The sequence below is a fragment of the Carassius carassius genome, chromosome 8, assembly GCF_963082965.1.
Source record: "Carassius carassius chromosome 8, fCarCar2.1, whole genome shotgun sequence".
NCBI classification, from domain to species: Eukaryota; Metazoa; Chordata; class Actinopteri; order Cypriniformes; family Cyprinidae; genus Carassius; species Carassius carassius.
Window position 1 is genome coordinate 32868535 of NC_081762.1, and position 15964 is coordinate 32884498.

Genomic DNA, 15964 nt, shown 5'->3' on the forward strand with positions numbered 1-15964 from the left:
GCAACTTCTTCACACATGGAGAAGTTTGACATCATTTAGCTCTGTATACCTCGATACACCACTGTATTACTCACTATAAAGTGAACGTATATATACGCTTTGAACTTGAATCACGGAGGGATGTCATGTGATGTCCAGTTCTAAGGGCACTTACGTTCGAATGGAACAAATGTCTGAAGCTATACGAGAAACTTACAAAATGTGAAGAGCAGGGGGCGCGAGGACTGGAATTGAGACCCGCTGGTCTAAGTGACATCTGACCATTTCAGCTGTCCTCCCTAACATCCCTCTACATGTTAGATACAGCCCCATTTTTAGGTCAATTAAGAGGCCAACTTGCATTCGTTAGCCTTTCACACTGTCTCGAGGACATTGATTGCTTCCACGTTAGTTCATGTTCCTTCTGTTGTTGATGCTGAAATAGCTCTTTTTTCCTGGCTTTGGGCAAGAAGGCTCGTTGGTCTAGGGGTATGATTCTCGCTTTGGGTGCGAGAGGTCCCGGGTTCAAATCCCGGACTACCCCTAGTTTAGGTTAAAACGTGAAGCTTTATTGTCTCATTGCATTCACAAACATTATGGCAGGATTTTTCCAATCAGGCAGACACGGATGGCTAAGCCAGTCCGGTTAGCTCAGCTGGTTAGAGCGTGGTGCTAATAACGCCAAGGTCGTGGGTTCGATCCCCGTACTGGCCAGCTGTTTTTTATTGTCTGGGGGCTCATCTCTTCTCTGCTCTTCAGCGCCGACAAAGAGTAGGGTGATCTCACTGAAATGCCTGCTTGCTAAGTAGAGGTTTGTTGTAGCCGAAATAGCTCAGTTGGGAGAGCGTTAGACTGAAGATCTAAAGGTCCCTGGTTCGATCCCGGGTTACGGCAACATCTCACACACTTTTCCCTTTTTTGAGGCGGGCCATTGACCAAAAATCACTGGGTTCCAACCTCTCTGTATAACTGCTTCCCCACAGCCAGAGAGCTATCTGTTTCCAAGTTGGCCTCAAACTAATCAGTTTCGGTTCCATGGTGTAATTGTCAGCACTCTGGGCTTTGAATCCAGCGATCTGAGTTCGAATCTCGGTGGAGCCTGTGTGCTTTCTTGCCACAGGAAAAGATAAAACAGCACTAGTTTGGCGATGGTGCCAGTGTTTGTGGCCCTGTGAGCAACAGCTGCACCAGTTAAGGTTCCATGGTGTAATGGTTAGCACTCTGGACTCTGAATCCAGTTATCCGAGTTCAAATCGCGGTGGGACCTATTTTGCCACCAGTTTGCGCAAGACAATGTCTGAAATACTTTTCGGCACCTTTTAGTCCAAAAAAATTAACTAACGTAGAGAGTGTGGCCGCATTGCATCGATGCTCAGTCTGTCTCTTTAGGGCAGTGGTTCTCAAACCTGTCCTGGAGGCACCCCTGCCCTTGCACATTTTTATTGTCTCCCTTATTAGACACACCCAAATAAGGTCTCGCGGTCTCTACTAATGAGCTGATGATTTGAAACAGGTGTGTTAGATGAGGGAAACATTCAAAATGTGAAGGTTGGAGAGGACGGAAGATTTTGGACGAAGCGAAGGCAGATTGCAACCGAACTGTATTGTGAGTGTAACGATGGGCGATAGCTCGGATGGTAGCGATAATTATGGAAGGGTTTCAGATATGGAGATTAGCCAAACAAAAAAGGCAAGGAAAAAATCTTGGTCTGAAGCGAGTAGTGGAGGGGAGGGTAGACAAGTTAACAAAAAGATTAAAGCTAAATCTAAGGGGAACAGTAGACCTGACTTAGATGATAAGCAGGAAGAGTGGAAAGTTATTATCACGCTCAGTAATGATAAAGGTCATTTAAAGTGAAGTGAAGTGACATTCAGCCAAGTATGGTGACCCATACTCAGAATTTGTGCTCTGCATTTAACCCATCCAAAATGCACACACACAGAGCAGTGAACACACACACCCGGAGCAGTGGGCAGCCATTTATGCTGCGGCGCCCAGGGAGCAGTTGGGGGTTCGATGCCTTGCTCAAGGGCACCTAAGTCATGGTATTGAAGGTGGAGAGAGAACTGTACATGCACTCCCCCCACCCACAATTCCTGCCAGCCCGGGACTCGAACTCATAACCTTTCGATTGGGAGTCCGACTCTCTAACCATTAGGCCACGACTTCCCTATTTTCACCCAGTTCAAGTGACCAAAGCAATTGAGAAGGATATGGGGAAAATTAAATACGCTAAACTACTGAATAACAGAAGAATTCTAATTTCAGCAATAAATAAGAAGCAGCAGGAAATGATTTTGAAAATGAGTAATCTTGGTGGTGGAAAGATTAAAGTGCATGTACCAGGAATGGCAGCAAAGCTAAGAGGAGTGATCTCAAATGTTCCACTGGAAATGTCTGTGGACGAGGTAAAGAGTGCGATTAAAGGTGGGAAAGTATTAGAGGTGAAAAGGCTCCAAAGCAATAAAAGTGGTATTAAATCAGACAGTCTATCTGTATTGCTTGTTTTTGAAAAATCCTTACCTTATGAAGTTCAAATAGGCTGGATCAATTACAAAGTTAGGGAGTATATCCCTCAACCATTGAGATGCTTTAAGTGCCAGAGAATGGGTCATACAGTACAACAATGTAAATGGAGACAAAGATGTGCGAAATGTGGAGGAGACCATGAATATGGAAAATGTAATAAGGATACCAAGCTAAAATGCTGCAACTGTGGAGGTGAGCATAGTGCTGCATATGCTGGATGTGTGGTCCAGAAACAAGCTAAAGAAGTACAAAGGTACAAGGTTGTGAATAAGATGTCATATGCAGAGGCTATTAAAGACATAGGCAACTATGAAACAAAGAAAAATAGTCAAATAGAGAGTCATGAAAACCTCAATGAAAATGTAATATATGGAGCAGCAGGCCTACCTCAGAGGTTAAACATAAAGAGATGTCAGCCAGGAAAAGTAGGCCCAATAACCATTGCCATACAGCAACCATGTAAACATAAGTGTATAGTGGAGGAGAACACCTTGATGGTATAAAAAAAGAGCTTTGTAGCTTTTATATGCAAAGTTGTGAATGTTGCCACACGACAAGAAAGGAAAAGTGACAGGATCAAGACCGTGGTAGAAGCTGCAGAGGAATTCTTGGGTATCAAAGATTTAAAAGCAAAAGATATACATGACAAGCTAAGCACTAATAATGATGGAGGGTCTCAGAGTATTACTTAAATTTATTATGGTATTCCATCTGTTACAATGGAATGCTAGGAGTCTGACTGCAAATGGACAAGAATTTAAGAAGTTTATAGTAGAGTCTGAAGTCAAACCTGATACTATTTGCATTCAAGAGACCTGGCTAAGGCCTCACCTTGATTTTATTATACCTGGTTATGAGTCTGTTAGGTTTGATAGAGGTGGGAATCAGGGTGGAGGATGTGCAACATTTGTAAGGAATGGGATACCATTTAGAAGAATAGAAACTACAACAGAAATAGAATGTGTAATTACTGAAATTTATAAATCAGATGGACACTTAGTAGTAATAAACTTATATAACCCTAGTAAATCATTAAACCTAGAAACATTAGAGGGAATAATAAGTAGACAAGGGAACCGGAAAGAAATATGGTGTGGAGACTTCAATGCACATAATAGTCTTTGGGGAAGTAAGCATACAGATAATAATGGAGAAGCAGTGGAGGAAATGATGAATGTTAGGCAATTAGTTTGTTTAAATAATGGGAATGGTACAAGAATTGATATACGTTCTAACACACTGTCTTGTATTGATCTCACTCTGGTCTCTAATAAAATGTCACAATCTTGTGAATGGAAGGTGATAGAAAGTATTGTGACCATTTTCCAATATTTTGCTCTATAAATATTGAAATAGATCTCCAAGAAAGGCCTAATCATAAGAAATAGGAGTTTGAAGAAGCTGGTTGGGAAAAATTTAAAAAAATATGTTGTATTTCAGCAGAGACAGTCTCAATGCAGGGTGATATTGAGGAATGTGCATCTGAGGTTACACATTTAATAATGAATGCAGCATTAAAAAGCATACCATTTAAGTCAGTTGGGGGGAATAGGAAAATGGTCCCATGGTGGAATGATACATGTACAAAAGCTATTAAAGAACGAAATCGGGCAATGAGAATGTTAAGAGGTAATTTGAACCAAGATAACTTAATTGATTATCAGAGGAAAAAGGCTCAGGCACGAAGAATAATTAAGAATAGTAAACAAAATGCATGGAAGAACTATTGTTCTACTATAGGGAGGGAAGTTAAAATAGGAGAAGTGTGGTCAATGATGAAGAAAATGAGTGGGAAAAAAAGTGTATACTAAAATACCTGTATTAGAGGATGATGGAATACTGGCAATAACAGATAAAGAAAAGGCAAATGCATTGGGAAAGAAGTTTGCCAGTATTCATAGTGGGGATCATTTGGATGATATACATAGATTACATAAAGAGAAGGTTCTTAAAGAAAATAGAGATGTGTTTATTAAAAAAGATTGTGAGGAATGTACTATGGATGCAGAAATGAACTTGAATGAACTAGTGATAGTATTAAATGATATTAAGAATACTGCTACAGGAGAAGATCAACTAAGTTACATCATGTTCCAGAAAATACCTGGGAAAGTATTGCAGATAATATTAAAGTTATTTAACAAGATATGGGAAGACGGTAAAATACCAAAAAGCTGGAAAAGAGCATTAATATTGCCATTTAATAAACCTGGGAAAGACCCGAATAATGCTGGTAATTATAGACCTATTGCCCTTACGTCACATCTCTGCAAGTGGATGGAGAAGATACTAGTCAGAAGACTTAACTGGACCCTCGAATATAGAGGATTATTCGCACCATATCAAAGTGGATTTAGGAAAGGGCGTTCCACAATGGATGCGGTGGTGAAAGTAAGCAATGAAATAGAAAAAACTTTTAAAATGAAAGAAATAATGAGTATTGTGTTCTTTGATATTGAAAAAGCTTATGATTCCATGTGGAGGGAAGGGCTGTTAATTAAAATGAACCAAATGGGAATTAGAGGTAGGTTTTATAATTGGGTCTTAGACTTTCTGTCAGAAAGAAGATTTAGAGTTAAAGTGGGATCAGGAATTTCTGAGGAATTTGAAATTGGTAATGGAATTCCACAAGGTAGTGTTACTAGTCCAGTTTTATTTAATGTTATGATCAATGATATTTTTATGAATCTGGATAGAAGGATTGGATCAGCTTTGTATGCAGATGATGGGGCCATCTGGGCAAGAGGACGAGATCCTATAAGGGTAAGAAATAAAATCAAGGAAGCCATAGGAAAGGTAGAACAATGGTCGTATAGCTGGGGCTTTAAGCTTTCTCCAAGTAAGTCTTGCCATATGATATTTACAAGGAAGAAAGGGATAGAAAAACAGAACCTACAGTTATATGGACATAATATGGAAACAGTATATCATTTTAAATATCTTGGTATGTGGTAAGACCAAAAGGGAACATGGAAAATACACATTGAAAAGGTGGAATCAAAATGCAAGAAAGTCATCAATTTAATGAGAGCAGTAGTGGGGAAAGACTGGGGAGCAAATAAACAATCACTAATATATATTTACAGGGCTTTAATGAGGTCAACAATCGATTATGGATGTTATGTATATAGAGCAGCAGCTAAAACACATTTACTGAAGCTAGATAGAATTAGTAACAAAGCATTGAGGATATGTGCAGGTGTAATGAGATCAACACCAATTAAAGCAATACAGGTTGAGTTAGGAGAAGTGCCGTCAGATCTGAGAAATAAGCTCATGCTTACATATTGGAGTCGCTTAAGTGGATGTGGACATGAAAATCATGCAAAAAGTGTTATTCAAGAATGTTGGGAGTATAGGTCTTTTAAAGGTAATGGCTTTGGATGGGTAACAAAGACAAAATCAGAGGAATATAGAGTGAAAAATATATGGTTTAATTCACCTATACCTATTAGTAATATACCTATATGGTTATTTACCAAAACTGAGATAGACTTAAACATTTTGGAACTAAAAAATGAATGGGAAGAGAGTGAGAAAGGACACCTGGCAAGTCAATATATAAGGAACAAATATTATAGTTACTTAGAAATTTATACAGATGGATCTAAGGATGAGAAGGACAATGTAGGAATAGGAATATATATACCAACAATGGACATAAGTATTGGAAAAAGATTACCTGATCAGGCTTCAGTGTATACGGCAGAGATGATGGCGATTATTGTAGGACTACAGTGGGTTGAGGAAGTAAAACCAGACAGAGTGGTGTGTTGTGTTGATTCTGTAGCAGCTTTATATAGTATTCAAAATATGAAATCTAGTAGAGAAGATCTAATGCTAGAAATCCAACAAAGTTTATTTAGATTACAGAGACTACAGATAGATGTGAGATTATGTTGGGTACCTGCTCATATAGGAATAAAAGGGAATGAGGGAGCAGATAAAATCGCAAAAAAATAATCCAGGACAAATGATAAAATAAATATACCCCTTGGAAAAGGAGAGGCTAAGGCAATAATCAAAAAAGAAATTATGAAAAAATGGCAGGACAGGTGGGATGTGGATAAAAGTGGAAGGAAAAATACAGATTGCAAAAATCTATTAATGCACAGGGGGTGAATAGAAGTAACAGAAGAGAGGAGAGTGTTTTAACCAGGCTAAGGTTTGATCACACAGGATTAAATAAAACATTGGTTTTAATGGGTAAAAGCCAATCTGATGAATGTATAGAATGTAGGTCCAAGGAAGATGGTGAACACGTATTATTGCATTGTAAGAAATATAGGGATGAGAGGATGAGACTAAATCAAAAGATAAGTCGGGTAGGAAGAAAGTGGAATATTGAAGGTTTGTTAGGCACAACAGGAGATGGGGTAAAGGATGCACAGAAAGCAGTTGTACAATATTTGAAAAATATTGGAATATATAATAGGATTTAGGTAGTATTTTTTTTTTTTTTTTTTTTTTGATTGATGATATAGTCATGATAATATCTTCTCATGTAACATACTCCTATACAGTAGGTGGCGGTATGCACCTTTATAGTCATGGTTGCAATCTGCCATAAAACGAAAAGAAGAAAAAGAAGAAGAAGGTCTCGCGGTCTCTACTAATGAGCTGATGATTTGAAACAGGTGTGTTAGATGAGGGAAACATTCAAAATGTGAAGGGCAGGGGTGCCTCCAGGACAGGTTTGAAAACCACTGCTTTAGGGAACTGTGCGTAAAATGGCACTGTTTTGCAACCAATTTGCACAGGACCATGTCTGAAATACTTTTTGGCAGCTGTGAGCCCAAAAAAAGCTAACGTCGGAGTGTGGCAGCATTGCGTCAACGCTCAGTTGGTCTCTTTAGGGTAATGGTTTTCAAACCTTACCTGGAGGCACCCCTGCCCTGAACATTTTGTTTGTCTCCCTTATTAGACACACCCAAATCAGGTCTTGCAGTCTCTACTAATGAGCTGATGATTTGAAACAGGTGTGTTAGATGAGGGGAAATGCGAAATGTGCAGGGCAGGGATGCCTCCAGGACAGGATTGAAAACCACTGATCTAGGGATGTGTGAGTAAAAGGGCAGGAGCCAACTTGGAGAATGCGGGCATCGATCCCGCTACCTCTCGAATGCTAAGCGAGCGCTCTACCATTTGAGCTAATTCCCCTGGCCTTTGAAGAATGACGAGCATAGCTCGAAATGACGGGTTTTATGCAAAGAGGCTGTCCCTCCTCTGGGCTTGCTCCTTTGCACTGGCCGAGATTATGTTGTCGAATTAACAAAGAGATTAAGCTTTTGTGTTTAAGGACCTTCTCGGTCTTGTTACGCCAGTATGCATGTGTATGGATTCTTGTATTATGTAGGCTACCTTGGAACACTCGGATCATGCAGACAACTTCTCACCTCTTTTGCTCACACTGACTTAAAGTCTAAGGAAGCGGTTCTCAATTCTAGTCCTCGCTCCCCCCAGGTCTGCATGTTTTGCATGTCTCTCTTTGTTAGCACACCTGATTCGGATAATCAGCTCATTAGAAGTGAGCTCCTAGTGATTGACATGGTCCCTACACAGTGTTCATTGCTCCCCACTCCCTGAGCAGGGGAAATCCGTCAAAGTATACTTCACTTTGGAACATTGGTTCACGGATTTGTGCTGCGCAACTTCTTCACACATGGAGAAGTGTGACATCATTTACCTCTGTATACCTCGATACACCACTGTATTACTCACTATGAATTGAACGTATACATACGCTTTGAACTTGAATCACGGAGGGATGTCATGTGATGTCCAGTTCTCAGGTCACTTACGTTCGAATGGAACAAATGTCTGAAGCTATACGAGAAACTTACAAAATGTGAAGAGCAGGGGGCGCGAGGACTGGAATTGAGACCCGCTGGTCTAAGTGACATTTGACCATTTCAGCTGTCCTCCCTAACATCCCTCTACATGTTAGATACAGCCCCATTTTTAGGTCAATTAAGAGGCCAACTTGCATTCGTTAGCCTTTCACACTGTCTCGAGGACTTTGATTGCTTCCACGTTAGTTCATGTTCCTTCTTTTGTTGTTGCTGAAATAGCTCTTTTTTCTTGGCTTTGGGCAAAAAGGCTTGTTGGTCTAGGGGTATGATTCTCGCTTTGGGTGCGAGAGGTCCCGGGTTCAAATCCCGGACGAGCCCTTGTTCAGGTTAAAATGTGAAGCTTTATTGTCTCATTGCATTCACAAACATTATAGCTGTTTTTTTTCAATCAGGCAGACACTAATGGCTAAGCCAGGCCGGTTAGCTCAGCTGATTAGTGCGTGGTGCTAATAATGCCAAGGTCGCGGGTTCGATGCCCGCACTGGCCAGCTGTTTTTATTGTCTGGGGGCTCATCTCTGCTCTGCTCTTCAGCTCCGACAAAGAGTAGGGTGATCTCACTGAAATCCCTGCTTGCTAAGCAGAGGTTTGTTGTAGCCGAAATAGCTCAGTTGGGAGAGTGTTAGACTGAAGATCTAAAGGTCCCTGGTTCGATCCCGGGTTTTGGCAACATCTCCCACACTTTTCCCTTTTTTGAGGCATGCCATTGACCAAAAATCACTGGGTTCCAACCTCTCTGTATAACTGCTTCCCCACAGCCAGAGAGCTATCTGTTTCCAAATTGGCCTCCAATCAAGCAGTTTCGGTTCCATGGTGTAATGGTCAGCACTCTGGGCTTTGAATTCAGCTATCTGAGTTCGAATCTCAGTGGAGCCTGTGTGCTTTCTTGCCGCAGGAAAAGATAAAACAGCACTAGTTTGGCGATGGTGCCAGTGTTTGTGGCCCTGTGAGCAACAGATGCACCAGTTAAGGTTCCATGGTGTAATGGTTAGCACTCTGGACTCAGAATCAAGTGATCCATGTTCAAATCTCGGTGGGACCTATTTTGCCACCAGTTTGCGCAGGACAATGTCTGAAATACTTTTCGGCACCTTTTAGTCCAAAAAAATTAACTAACGTAGAGAGTGTGGCCGCATTGCATCGATGCTCAGTCTGTCTCTTTAGGGCAGTGGTTCTCAAACCTGTCCTGGAGGCACCCCTGCCCTGCACATTTTTATTGTCTCCCTTATTAGACACACCCAAATAAGGTCTCGCGGTCTCTACTAATGAGCTGATGATTTGAAACAGGTGTGTTAGATGAGGGAAACATTCAAAATGTGAAGGGCAGGGGTGCCTCCAGGACAGGTTTGAAAACCACTGCTTTAGGGAACTGTGCGTAAAATGGCACTGTTCTGCAACCAATTTGCACAGGACCATGTCTGAAATACTTTTTGTCAGCTGTGAGCCCAAAAAAAGCTAACGTGGGAGTGTGGCAGCATTGCGTCAACGCTCAGTCGGTCTCTTTAGGGCAATGGTTTTCAAACCTTACCTGGAGGCACCCCTGCCCTGAACATTTTGTATGTCTCCCTTATTAGACACACCCAAATCAGGTCTTGCAGTCTCTACTAATGAGCTGATGATTTGAAACAGGTGTGTTAGATGAGGGGAAATGCGAAATGTGCAGGGCAGGGATGCCTCCAGGACAGGATTGAAAACCACTGATCTAGGGATGTGTGAGTAAAAGGGCAGGAGCCAACTCGGAGAATGCGGGCATCGATCACGCTACCTCTCGCGCCTACTGCTTCCCACCGACTGAGCCAAAGTAAGCCCAAAGTAAGCCCACATGAGCCAATCGCGTTTCGCCTGTGGCTTACTTTTGACCAATCGCGTTCCGCCTGTGGCTTACTTTTGACCAATCGCGTTTCGCCTGTGGCTTACTTTTGAACAATCGCGTTTCTCTTCCGTGGCTTACTTTTGATCAATCGCGTTTCTCTCCTGTGGCCTCCTTTTGACCAATCGCCGTTGTTGTCATCTTTGTTAAAGGTAAGGCTATTACTTTATTCATTGAAAACTGGTCATTATTTGTTCATATACAGTGTGTATTTTTGGAAAATGAATCGTGTCAGTATAGCTAGCTAGCGTGTGCAGTTCATGCTTTCTTCAGTACCTGTGAACCTGTAACTTTTCACATGATAAATGATCAGATAAGTTAAATTTATCGACCGTCAGCTAATTAAGCTATGCTACTGTCAACAATGATGTGTTTATTGTCTAAGAAATCATGGTTTCTGGGCCCTATGAATGAAAATAATGATTAAACTATTTACATTTATATTTGGTATTAACACATAATAACACACACACATTTTAATTGTAAAAATCGTTACCAAATTGTTGTGGAGATATGGAAAACTGCATTTACCAAGAAATAATTGATATTTTCTAAAATATTGTAATAATAATGACTTTTTTTTATAAAAAAAACATTGAGAGTCTTAACTAAAAACAAACAAAAAAAGGCCAAATGTATCCATATGGGCCAAAGTATGTGGGAATAGTGCTTATTTTAATTTAGGTAGATCAGAAAGTTAAAAACACAGAAAAATGGCTGAGATTTTAAGAGGTAAAAGCACCTGGTGTAACCCTGGGGTAAGATGACAACATTTGAAGTATGATATATTTAATGTAATATTTTGTAGCCTGGTGTGTGTGTAATCATGGTTTAAGATGACAGCATTGAAAATAAAAGGAAATTTCAGACTTCATATTGACGTTACATATTTTATATGTCAGGGATTCCTGTCCTTTGTAGAAAACTCAACTTCAGGACAGTTTATGTCATGGCCATGTTTATTACCACAGTAATATAGTTTATGCGTAGCTTGTTAAATTATTGTTACACACTTAACATACAGGTGTCTTTTAGATTGCAAAAGGTAGTAGTCTTTTTCTGATTTTCATTTCAGAAAATGTATGCATATCCCTCTTTTCAACGGCAATCGGCAACATCAAGCCGACTCCTCATGGCACCTTCGGCGGAGGCGAGGCGCCTTGAAAATGTGGAGTCTGGAAGGGCCAAACCTAAGGAGGAGGTGCTGTCAGAGGCCAGTACTTTTGTCAGCACAAACGGTGGAGACCCCAGTGACCAGTTTTTAGTACTGGCTCACTGCAAACTTCAGTTTGGGAAGTACCAGGGCCAGAGATTTAGATGGCTCCTGGAAAACTCTCTGGGGTATGCCGTGTATTTGGTGCTCAGCATTTCCAATGAGACGGCGCAGACAACACCCCTGTCAGAAAATAAACAACTGTTCCTACAGTACTCTTCTCAAATTAGAGAGATGGCAGAAGAAGTGGAGAAGTATCAGAGGAAGCAGGAAATGCAGGCAGAAGCCCGGGCAACTGGAGACCAGGGCTGCTTGATGGTGGAGTTTGGTGACTTCCAGGGCCGGTCCATGAAAGATGTTTATGAGGACCAGAGCAAGGAGGCTCAAGCACTCATCAGGTACCTCGTTAAGGCAGATGCCAGGCCCAAAACCAACATGGCCATTTTCAAGACATATGTCCTGAAAAGACGGGCTTCTGCTGTGGGCACCAGCGTACGTCAGCCTGCACCTCACGCTGCAACCTCCAGTGCTTCTGCAACCACTGCACCTCCACCTGCAGCTATCCAAACTGGTGTACAGAAGATCGCAACTGTGAAAGTGCTGTTGGCACGTGGCAAAAATTTGTCGCCTTCACTGCTGGCGAAAAACTCACATCACCAGTTAAACCCTGTGAGTAGGAGTGTGAATATAGAATTTTACCTACAGCATTTCTACATATATTAATTTATCATTATGGCAAACTTGTCAACTTGCCGTTTCCAGATCCATTATTGCAGTCCACTTTACCTCCTCCAGCAGCAGAACCCCCAGCCAAACATTTGCCCCCCATGCAGCTTTTCGCTACTGGTAAGTAAGCACCATCTTACATATGTTTGTCACTGTGTATTGTTCACAATGATAGTTTTAACATTTGTGCTCCAGGCAAGTCCGTTCCCACTGCTGAAGATGACGATGAGGAGCTGGTATTTGCTGCATCACAATGTGAAGCACAGCTAAATACAGGTGTGGCATATGACACAAATGCACATATTACAAGAATGTTTTGTGAAAACACACTGAGAAGCGTTATTTCTTGGGGGAAAATAATCAACATTTTAAAATATGTTTTGTTTACAATACAGAATTATATCATATCATGCCTCAAGCGGGATGCTTTCTTTGAGTGCACTTCAAAACCGTAAGGATTTTTCAAGGTGTCAGTGTATTTATTTGCGTTTCCGAACTTACCCGTTGTTAGATAATCACCAGATAACTTTTTCACACCGCTTGCTCTTCTCACACACTCTTCAGCTCTCCCTGAGCAGACAGGATGGTGGAGATTCATTGTTCTAATGATTAGAGGAACAGTTTTTCCTTACTCTATCTGTGTGTATGCTTCATGTCCGTGGTCTTCGTTGCTTTACACTTAATTCATCACACCACATTTTCCTTCCTCCATTCCATCTGATCCTCATTCTCAGTGAGCTGCACTGATTCCATTCTCCTTAAATTAATATAGTGTATGCTGTGTTCTTTGCTTCCTTAACACTAGTACCACTTTCTTCACTCTCGTTCCTAAATATAACATAATAATTATGAATACTTGTCCAAAAATTGTGCTTTGCAGGCTGTTTGTGCGCTGCATTTATGGCTACTATCAATTATATTACTATCAAATGCAACAGTCATCCTTATTGTTTTTTTTTTACTATTCACTCAGAGGACTGTGCTGGTCCATCTCCATCAGTGGAAACTGCCAAGGCACCAGCTCCTTCACATCACCAGCCACCAGCTGAGCTTCCAAGTCACTGGAAAGATCAACTTCCACCTTTCCAGCATGAGTGGATCCGGAACACACTATTTAAGGCCAACCCACGAACCGGCAAGTCAGAAATAGTGTCCCAGCTGAAACTTTGGTGTTATCCTCCTCAGCCCCCTTTAATAAACACTCAGCCCCCTGCCTCACCTGACCTCTTCTTCTGTCGGCCCCTTTTCTTATGGATGCCGCTGAAGATGTGGTTATTTCCTCTTGTCTGTGTTCGCCCAGACTGTGGTAAGCACAGACTAACAGCGGCAGGAATTTACCGTACCGTGCGTAAGGTCTTGGACATCGACGGGTGGTATGACCTTGCCACTGAGTATCTGGAGTGCAAACGCTGCAAAAAGAAATATCCTGCCTGGTCTGAGGACATCCTAGGACAGCTGGATATGGGCCACCGCAGTCAGTTTCCAGCTTTGCTGACATACAGGTAATTCATAATGACAATCATTCATTATTAGGTGCTTTTATATGGGTTATTTTTTACCAACTAAAGCATTTGCATGATTATACTGTTGCTTCCTTAGATACTCATGTGACAACCGGGTGCTGAGGATGATGAGGGAGAGGACACTGGGCAACAGTGTGACTCAGCTTTACAGGAAGCTGATGGAACAGCACAGTGAGGCATGGACACAGCGTGTCTTGCAGTACCTGACTGCCTGCGAACCATTCACAAGGTCCTCCCTTGTGCAGCCTCCTGTGTTTGCTGATCCTCCACTTTTACCTGCCCTGCCTAAACCTAAGTGGCTGTTAGCCGTGTATGCCAGGGATGTTCTGGGGCGACTGCACGAGGTCAAGGCCAAATTAACATCTGTCTTTGGCTGTGTTCTCAAGATGGATTCGACAAAAAAGGTATCAAAGCCCTGTTTATATCCAGAAATTTGCCAGATATGGATATGTGTGTGATGTGCATACATAAAGAGCACATCTTTTATTTTTCCCAATAGGTTACAAAGAAACTTGCCGGTGCTGCTTCAGGAACAGCTGCCTGGTGCACAAATGTCGGAAATGAACACGGCCAGGTCCTTGTCTCTGTGCTGACAGCTGCCGAGGGACATGGACTGGACTCCATGGCAGCTGGTCTGATGAAACGCTACCGAGAGGCAGGAGAGGCAGCCCCAAAAGTGATGTACGTGGACAGGAACTGCTGCAGTCAGTATGGCCAATCGCGGGTGAAGATCATGTTTTCGGAGTGGGATGAGCTTGTAGTGCGCCTCGACATCTGGCACTTCATGCAGCGATTTGCTGCAGGTGTCACGACAGAGGCTCATCCACTCTACGGGATCTTCATGGCACGTCTGTCCACGTGCATCTTTCAGTGGGATCCAGAGGATGTGGCTGCTCTTCGCTCTGCAAAAGAGAGTGACCTGGCGGCAAAGAAGACTGGCCACATCTCAGAAAAGGCGGTCAGTGCTCGCATTACCCGGAGGGAGTTGGCACTGCACTGCCGGAGGAGGACCAGGGGGGTGGAGGAGACCGCCAGATTGATTGGGTCACTGATTGATCAGTTTGACAGTGCGGATGGGAAGGACACCCTGGGAGTTCCTCTGCTGGACCACAAACGGATCCAGCAGATATGGAAGGAACAGCGCAAGCACGTCCAGTGTATACAAGACCCAGAGGACTTTCCGCTGTACATGAAGACAGGGACATTGAAGAAAGGCAGCGTGGAGCTGTGCTGCTACAGGTGTGCTCGTGGCTCTACCTCCTTGGAGTCGTTCCACCTCCACCTGAACCGTTTTATTCCAGGTATTACATGCATATGGATTATTATTTTTCTGTAGAAAATATAAGCATTGTAACTGCTTCCATCACTTTAAAGTAATGCCGCATTAATAAATGTCACACTCTACATTACAATTACTTTTTAATGTCATTAGCATTGACAAAGCTGTCTTGACTAACAAGTCACTAGTAATACAGGAATAAGTGACAATCATTTTTAATTTAGTTACACAACTCTATTAAATGTAGTATACAAGTTACTTCAGAGCACCTTATGTGTAGTACATATATTGTACATATGTGACATATAAAACCCTTTTTTATATATTTTTTAATATTATTTAACTTTTAGGAACCAGTGCCAGCGATGCGCATTTTCAGGCCTATCTCCTTGAGGGCTTGATGCGTTGGAATGATGACCAAATGGAAGATGCCATAAAACGGGCGTCCTCCATTCGGACATATGGCAGTGCCATGAGAGAGGCTGTGGACCGGCTTAGCCGAACAGTCTTTGGGAAGCCCTGGGATGAGCGCTATCGCCCTCCTGGAGCATATACAGGTAAGAAATTTAATTTGTTCTTTTGCAATATTCTATTAAGTTATCTATTTAGCCTCCAATGTACTTGATAAATTATTAAGAGCACTTTTTTTCTTTTTTTATCATTTTATTATTGTAGGTGAATTGCTGGGAATCGAGTACCTTTACAGCCAGACTGGCAAAACACTGACTCCAGTGCTCCAGAACCCAGAGGAGGAAGACCGGCTGGTGGAGGAGGTTGATGATCAGGACCTGCTAGATGAGGGGTTTGAGGAAGAGAGCATGGAGGACATCACAGTTCCAGTGCTGTATGAGGATGACCCCTGCCGTGATCTCAGAAACAGCCCCTCATCTTTGCCTCTGCCTCAGTCCCCAGCATCACTGGCTGAGCCGTCCACATCATCTGGAGGAGAGGGACAGTATCTCGCCCCTGCCTCTTCAGTGCTGTCACAGCCATC

The 15964-nt window shown here is 42.2% G+C and overlaps 4 non-coding genes across 4 annotated transcripts; all 4 read left to right on the plus strand.

Moving 5' to 3' along the window:
- The first annotated feature begins 619 nt into the window (after window positions 1-619).
- trnai-aau (transfer RNA isoleucine (anticodon AAU)) lies at window positions 620-693 on the plus strand. The gene has a single exon. It is a non-coding gene; the product is annotated as a tRNA-Ile (tRNA).
- A 107-nt stretch (window positions 694-800) lies between these two features.
- Window positions 801-873, plus strand: trnaf-gaa (transfer RNA phenylalanine (anticodon GAA)). The gene has a single exon. It is a non-coding gene; the product is annotated as a tRNA-Phe (tRNA).
- A 7734-nt stretch (window positions 874-8607) lies between these two features.
- Window positions 8608-8679, plus strand: trnap-ugg (transfer RNA proline (anticodon UGG)). The gene has a single exon. It is a non-coding gene; the product is annotated as a tRNA-Pro (tRNA).
- A 276-nt stretch (window positions 8680-8955) lies between these two features.
- Window positions 8956-9028, plus strand: trnaf-gaa (transfer RNA phenylalanine (anticodon GAA)). The gene has a single exon. It is a non-coding gene; the product is annotated as a tRNA-Phe (tRNA).
- Window positions 9029-15964: the final 6936 nt, after the last annotated feature.